Source organism: Equus quagga, chromosome 8, assembly GCF_021613505.1.
Source record: "Equus quagga isolate Etosha38 chromosome 8, UCLA_HA_Equagga_1.0, whole genome shotgun sequence".
NCBI classification, from domain to species: Eukaryota; Metazoa; Chordata; class Mammalia; order Perissodactyla; family Equidae; genus Equus; species Equus quagga.
This window is the reverse complement of record NC_060274.1, coordinates 95,562,304-95,569,882: the sequence shown is the minus strand read 5'-3', so window position 1 is coordinate 95,569,882 and position 7,579 is coordinate 95,562,304. Positions and strand designations below refer to the sequence as shown.

Sequence of the window (7,579 nt, the reverse complement as noted above, 5' to 3'; positions counted from 1 at the left end):
AAATATAACCTCCAGTGGGTATGAAATAGTTAAATAGTAAAATCCACCCCCCCCCCCCCCCCCCCCCAGGGAACAACTAGATGGTTGTTGTCATAAACACCACAGCTTTAAAGTAATCGAGGAATGTTTTCCATTCAACCCTCAACCCAAAGCCTAAGAGGCCTAAAATGCCTCTGCATCCAAGAGTTCCACAGGCATTTTCTATTTACTGTGTGCCTGCAGAAGAGCATGTTCACAATGGAGAAAAGCCACATCCTGGAGACCTCATTCTCATGGATTGGATTAACAGCGAATAGTAACAACAGTTACTATTTAATGAGGGTTTACTACATGCCAGCAACTAATTCCAGGAACTTATTTCTGGATATATTTAATCTTCAATAATATACACATGAAGTAGGTATTATTATACCCCATTTGATAGATGAATAAGCTGAGTCTTAGAAAAGTTTAGTAACTTATCTATTGTCATACAACTAGTAAGCAGCGTAGCTAGCTTTCTAACCAAGCTGCCTGACCTCAGAGACTATAACTCTTAACCACTGACTGAGGAAACAAAAATACAATTAAAGGAGGAAGTGAGAAGTACTGAGCTCTGGACACTTTAGAAACATTTCATTTAACTCTCATACAATACATTTTGTAAAAGGAAACTGAGTCTCAGAGAGATTAACTAAATATCCAAATCCAAAAGCCAGCAAAGGAAAAACTAATATTCCTTATACCACATCAAACCACCTCTCTGCAGCTTAAAGACTAAACTGCGTGGCCGATATAGAAGCAGAACTATCACTTCAATCTGCATATCAGTGCTGCTATAAGAAAGTGACCAGTGGAACCCGTCTGGCAGAGATGTTGATAGGAAAAGGAAGGGAATCTGAGATAAGAGAAAACATAAAACCAGCAGAACCAAAGAGGAAGAGGATCTAAATCATTAAGACACTGTAGTGTTGGTAGGGGGAGGGGGCAGTGTGTATGTACACAACTCAAGTGTGTGTGAACTGTTTGCTGTTTGGTTTCATTCTGTTTTCAGTTACTCCTTTTACTTTCTTCATGAAATTTTGAGTGGTTTTCACCAAGGGACAGCATCCATATCCACAACCAAAGAGCATTTGGCAATGTGCGACGGCAGTAGGTGGTCCTCAGGACTGGGGGATCCTATTGGCATTTAGTGGGCATGGGCTAGGGACGCTAAACATCCTGCAATATTGTGTCTGCACAACAAAGCACTGTCCCACCAAAAATACCAATACTGCTCGTCCAACATTAAGAAGTATTTAAAAGAACCCTTTCAGAGATTAAGGAAAAAATACATGATCAAGGTGGACTTAATCAACATTTGTTGTCAAGATCCCGGTGCCTCAAGTCGACAGAGGAACTAAATACCTACTGCACATATAAACAAATACATACATAATATAATTTCAGTTAGTGATAGGCACTATGAGGAAAAAATAAGGCGGGTAAGTGGGTAGAAGGTAATGGGAGAGCTATCTTTTGTGAGGTGCTCAGCAACGGAGGTGAAATTTGAGCTGAGCCTTGAATGATGGTGAGAAAACAGCCAATAAAAAGTCTGTGGGAAAATTATTACCCGGAGAGAGAATAGCCACGGCAAATTCAATAGGGAACAACAAAATTGGCATGTTTAACAAACAACAAAAAGGTGAGTGTGATTGAAATGGAATGAGTATGAGTGAGCGGTGAGTTGACATCAGAGAGGCAGGCAGAGGCCAGAATGTGTAGGGCTTCGTGGGTCTTGAAAAAGAGCTTGGATTTCTGCTTAATGTGATGGAACTGGAGAGTTTTAAGCAAAGGAGTAAATGATCTGATTTTTTTTTTTTTAATCACTAAGGTAGTAAGAAGAGAAAACTGAGAATGAGGATATCATGCTACTTGGAAAGTAGGACTGTAGATAAAGTACACAGAAGCATATATCGTGATATCTTTGATAAATTGCCTGATGGGGTGGGTACTGGTTAGGGAAAGTTAACCAATTGTATTTTAAAACTACTTGGGCCCAAAACATCCCTGCACAAACTTCTGCCATTCTTTTTTCAGATGGGCCAGGTCATTAATTGATCTCTTAATATATTAATTTAAAGAAAAAGCATTTTACCACGCACAGACTCTTCATACTTAAAACCAAACCACTGTCGTCAATGTTGACACACCTGGAAACAAGCCCGTAATAACACTAACGTTAAAGTAGTCTCTGCTGACTTTAGCTAACTGAAATAAACATAGAGGGAAAATTAAATGCCCAAACTGTTCACATTGGAATACAAGAGACTATTTTGGAAACCATAAAAAAAAAAGCTTCTATTTCAAGTACAATTGATTAGAAAGGTACAAAACTAAAAGTAGCTCAAGGCAAATGAGGCAAAGACAGAAAATAATCAAGTTTAGAGAAGCAATACTGACAACATTATTTTGTCCATCTTCCAATTTGCAAGACACCTTGGTTTGGTTTATTTGCCACTTCTTTGTCTGTCATGAAATCTTTGGCACATTTATTATTATTAGCCAAATAATTATTATTAGCCAACACTATTGAGCACCTGCTGGGGGTGTGTTAGGAGCTAGGAATATAAAGTTTTGCTGTCAGTCTAGAGAGGTTAGCAATGCTTAAGAAAAAAGATAACCAACGATACAACGACGCTAATTATGGACGTTGAACTGAATGTAACTGCTGTATCTGAGAGACAGACTATCAGACATAGCAGGCGACTTCATCCCTAACCCACATCATTAACAATTTACAATCTGAAGCTGCCAAACAAATTTTTGAGTCAGTAAATGACAGTTTAGGAGACTGGGTGACTAAAAAGGTTCAGTAAGGACTTCACTGATATTAGACTTCAAGAAGGCCTTTCAGAAAGGGTTAAGACTTACACATGTAATTCATTCGTACGATTTAAAAGTAACAATTTTACATCTTTTCGTAAATATTTGGGGATGCTTGGGATGGGTGTCATAAAAACATGACTGAGAAGAAATCACTAAAGTGTACCATATACGGCGCTCCGGAATAAGGAAACACACAACTCTGGAACCTGAATCAAAACCATTTTTCCTAAACTTTGTTTTTCCCTACAAATGCTTTTAACATTTCCCAAAACGTCTTATTAAACATGTTTTTGCCCCATTGGTTAAAAAGAATTAACAAATGTCACAGGCAGTTTTGGAAGATGGTGACAGGGGATTGATTCCCAGCTTGAGAAACGCTGGAAGCCGCTGGTTTAGAAGCGTTCGAAACGGATGGGTCTGCTCTGGTATCTCATCCAGCTGTTAGTCTTCATTTCAGTCAAAGAAAAAGACATAACTACTGGTGAGTCTTGAAACCTTGAACGGGGTAAAAAACACTCGCCGTCAGTTCTTGATCTTACTTTTAAGCGAGCTTTTGTACAAATACACTAAACCACTTTACCAGTAAAATGTTGGGCCCCGTGGGGAAGCCCCGTGAGCTCACTCCCCTCCGTCTCCAGCAGAGCGTGACCGTCATCCCGCAGCCAGTTACACGGGAGCGCGCCGGTGCATCCTGGGAGTCGTCAGCAGTGGGGATTGCGGGAAATGTAGTTTGGAGACTCCGCCCTCCTCGCCATTTCTGTAATGGCTGCTTCGTGGAAGGTAATGTACAAGCTCGTCTCCAAAGGGTACTTAGATTGGCCCAGTGTATTTGTAAAACAGAAGGCAAGTTTGCACCTTGCTGGGCCAAAGCAGAGATTCTTTTTAAAATCTTAGTGTCGAGTCCTGGAACGAACTTGTCTCTGGGTTCGATTTATTTTTAGCTTTTCCTGTGTGGGCGAACTAACCAACTTTCAGTCTAGTTGTCCTGCTTAACTATTTTCCCTACTTATTGCCCATTTCTCTCCTTCTGTACAACGCCCCCGCTTTGCGCTGACTCTAGCTGCATTCTTAAAGTGATAATAATAGGAATAGTCATGGTGATGATGAGTAATTTTTAAATCCTACCCTCCTCTGATAATAGGCGGTGTCACGCAGAAGCTCTTAGTCTCAGCATCCGGAGCTCCAAGAAAGGAGTATTTCAAGTCAGATAGAATTAAACATATATCGTTTCTTTGGTAAGTCGTACTAATTCTCCACAACTTCATGGTATTATATGTTATGTTACTTTTGCCAGATTTGTCTGCATTTCCTGGATGGGAGAGACCTTAAGAAAGTGTAATTTTTACTCACTAGGATACTTTAAGTTTCCAAGTAAGTGTGTTGTGCATTTTCTGTTTGTTCTTAGTTCTGTTCTGCTGTTGAGTTTGTTTGGTTTATTCACTGGGTGTTGGCATTATTATAGGTGGAAAAATCGCTAGAGTCAAGGAGTTATCATAAGGGGAAATTAGTCTCAAATGAGCATCTTTAAGTACCTTTTACTTCCCTCAGTTTTTTCCACCATAAAATGAAGACATGGGTCTGAAATTTAAATTTAACAGGTTGTGTGGAGCATTATTTGTCATGTGTTCATATTGTCATTTGAAAAGGTAGGAATTTTTAATGGTTCCTTTTTGTTTTCATGTTTAATTTCTAGAGACCTTCAGCCCTCAAGATCCAGCCACTTGAAGACCCCAGCATCATGACCTCAGTTTCAACTCAAGTGTTCTTAGTCCTCATTTCACTGCTTTTGGTGCTGCCTGTTGTTGAAGCAGTAGAAACCGGAGATGCAGTTGCTCTCTTGTTAGGTGTGGTACTCAGCGTTACAGGCATTTGTGCTTGTTTGGGGATATATGCACGAAAGAGAAATGGACAGATGTGACTTTGAAGAGCCTCCTGAATCAAACCTTGCCCTGAAAATCTTTGTGCTATTGAGGCTAAAAACAGAGCTTTGGTGTCTGGAAGTTCCCAAGAAACAGTAAATAGGGTAAATTCACATTCTTAATTAACTGTTTTCACTATAAATGGGAACAAATTGATATATGTTAAATGGAAAGAAAAGTTTCCCAACAAATGATGTACTGACAAATGCAGTCTATAATTTGTATTTGCTGCTTAGAAAAAGGATCAAAGTAAGAGGGCTGAAGTTTTCATATGTAACATTTCATAGTTTCAGAATTCTCAAAGCACATAAAATAGGAAGAAGGAAGCTCTGGCCCAGAATCCTAGGAAATCACCACTGTTCAGTTGTAATCACTGCCCCCTGCATCTTTTTGGAGTCTTTTCTCCATATTTTTATTATATTTTTGTTTTTGTTATCTCCCAAGTTAATATTGTACTTAGATATGATATACAGTCAGTCAGAAATTAAAATTTTATTTCTTTGGTGGGAAGAAGGTTAAAAAATGTATTCAGTGTATCTAACAGTGAAATGGAGAAAAGATTTAATGTAAAAAAAATACTTTATATTGACGTTGAAATGGAGTAGCGATTTAATGTTAAAAAAACTTTATATTAACTAACATCTCCATAGTGAGAAATACTATATTAAATATAAACCCATTATGTTGTAAGTTAATGTGTGGTGTGCATTTCTGTTTAGGTTAAGCTGTTCAATCTTTGCATAGACTTTTATATAAGCTAAGTGGAGAGGGGCAGGATGCCTTACCTTAACTGGTCACGCTAGCTTGTAGAGACACAAATCAGCAAAAAATGAGAAATGGGCAGCATCAAGATAGGAGAGGCCCCTGGTAGAGAATCCACAAATACAGAAAGAAAATATAGTGGCCCATACTGATTTATACACCAGCCAGATGAGACATACCCTCTCTTACCTTGCTACCTAAAGTACCCTCAGATCAGCAATATCTCCTGGGAACTTGTTAGAAATCCAGAATCTTGGGTCCTACCCAGACCAATTGGATCAAAATCTGCATTTGTTTGAAGAGCCCAGTGTCATTTGTATGCACCTTCAAGTTTAAGAAGACTACTCTCACTTGTTTGTACCCAAGAATGACCTGAAGAACTTGGTAAAACTTTTACATTCCCAGGTGTCTGTCCTGGTTGTGTTGTAGTAATTGTAGGTTGGGGCCTGGAAATCTATGTTTAACAAGGGCCCCCCAGTGATTCTTTTGATTCTATAGATGCAGCCAGCATAGAATAATCTGAGTAAGTCAAACTACTTTAGGGTCTTAATGGAAGCAGGTAGTCAAGTTTTTTCCCTAAGATAATGCATTAACCAATCTCTAGCTCTCCAGGTGACATTGGGAGCCTTAATTTTGGTCGGAAAACAGGCAGGAGCAATCTACAATCTTGTTTACAGTATATTACAATACAGATGTGAGCTGAGCTGGCTTGCATGAGGGATTTGGCAGAGGAGTCAAGGAGTAAGGGACAGCCACGCTATCAAGATAGTGAAGAAACTGAATGGATCTGTATTTGTCGTAGTTCTTTTGTTTTTTCACCAGAGAAAGCACTAACATGTTTTGTTCAGATAAATTGGCAGTTACACATTGTGTAAGTAGTAGAACTTGATTTTACATGCCTTTTTTTGTTTTCTGAAAGATGGAAAAAGGAATGCAGAAAAAGGCCAGTTTGCCCTGTGGACTGTAAACCAGCCCGTTGGTACTGATCTAGAGAGGCTGCTGTGGCTTCCTCGTGTGTCTGAACTCTTCCAATGGCATTGAGAGAAATCAAACCTCAAGTACATTTTAAATCACAGTGTATTAGTCATGTAGTCACCTCCAGTTACTATTCTTAAAATGTTCAAAATAAGACTACAGGCAAACATTCTTTAATGCACGTGTATTTTCAGAAGTGCCTAGAAGGAATTAGAAACTGTCATTTTCCTATTTTCTCCTTAAAAATAGAGAATCATCATGAGGTGGCATTCAGGAATTTTGATGGATATGATAGGGAATATCTTCCCTACTTTTAGCCTCATTTTTTTTTTTAGCCAATCTATCTAGGTTGGATTATATGGGTTTGCCTGAAAAGAACAGAAACTCTTATGGTGGCTCTTAACCTTTTGGGGGCCATCAGCTCCTTTGAGAAGCTGATGAAAACTATGGTCCTTTCCCTAGAAAAAAGCACATACATACTGGCATTTTTAGATTAATTTCAGGGAGTTCACAGAGCTGAAGCCCATCCAGAAATCCCAAATTACAAATTTCTACTCTTGTATTTCCTTTTTTTTTTTTGAGGTTCTTTCCAATTCTGGAATTCCTTAATTTGCTCTGAGGGATAACACCTGCAGTGGGGCAGCTATAAGAAGAATGGGGTGATAAATGTCCCCCAGGTGCCCAGCATAATTTGTAAATGTAAATGCTCTGTACATCTTGGCCTGGTTGAGTCCAGTTAAAAGCAGAAGACTAATAGTTGAAATCAACAGGAAATGCTGGTGACCAGCCTATTCCTCTAATGCCAAAAATCAGAGCGTTTCATGGATGGTTTCTCGCCGGTTGCTTTTAAGATTTTTTTTCCAGGCTGGGTCTATGGCTGAGTGGTTAAGGCTGCTCGCTCCGCTTCAGTGTCCGTGGGTTTTGCCAGTTTGGATCCTGGGCGCGGACCTAGCACAGCTCATCAGGCCATGCTGAGGTGGTGTCCCACATAGCAGAACAAGAAGGACCTACAATTAGAATATACAACTATGTACTGGGGGCGTTGGGCAGAAGAAGAAGAAAATAAAAGATTGGCA

The 7,579-nt window shown here is 39.3% G+C and overlaps 2 long non-coding RNA genes across 2 annotated transcripts; one reads left to right on the top strand and one right to left on the bottom strand.

The window, feature by feature from the left end:
• Positions 1–3,044: 3,044 nt before the first annotated feature.
• Positions 3,045–3,528, bottom strand: LOC124243483 (uncharacterized). Its single transcript, XR_006889683.1, has 2 exons — positions 3,428–3,528; positions 3,045–3,342 (listed from the first exon to the last, which is right to left on the bottom strand). It is a non-coding gene; the product is annotated as an uncharacterized LOC124243483 (long non-coding RNA).
• Positions 3,529–3,549: 21 nt separating this feature from the next.
• Positions 3,550–4,595, top strand: LOC124243757 (uncharacterized). The gene is made up of 3 exons (XR_006889774.1): positions 3,550–3,627; positions 3,989–4,082; positions 4,541–4,595. It is a non-coding gene; the product is annotated as an uncharacterized LOC124243757 (long non-coding RNA).
• Positions 4,596–7,579: the final 2,984 nt, after the last annotated feature.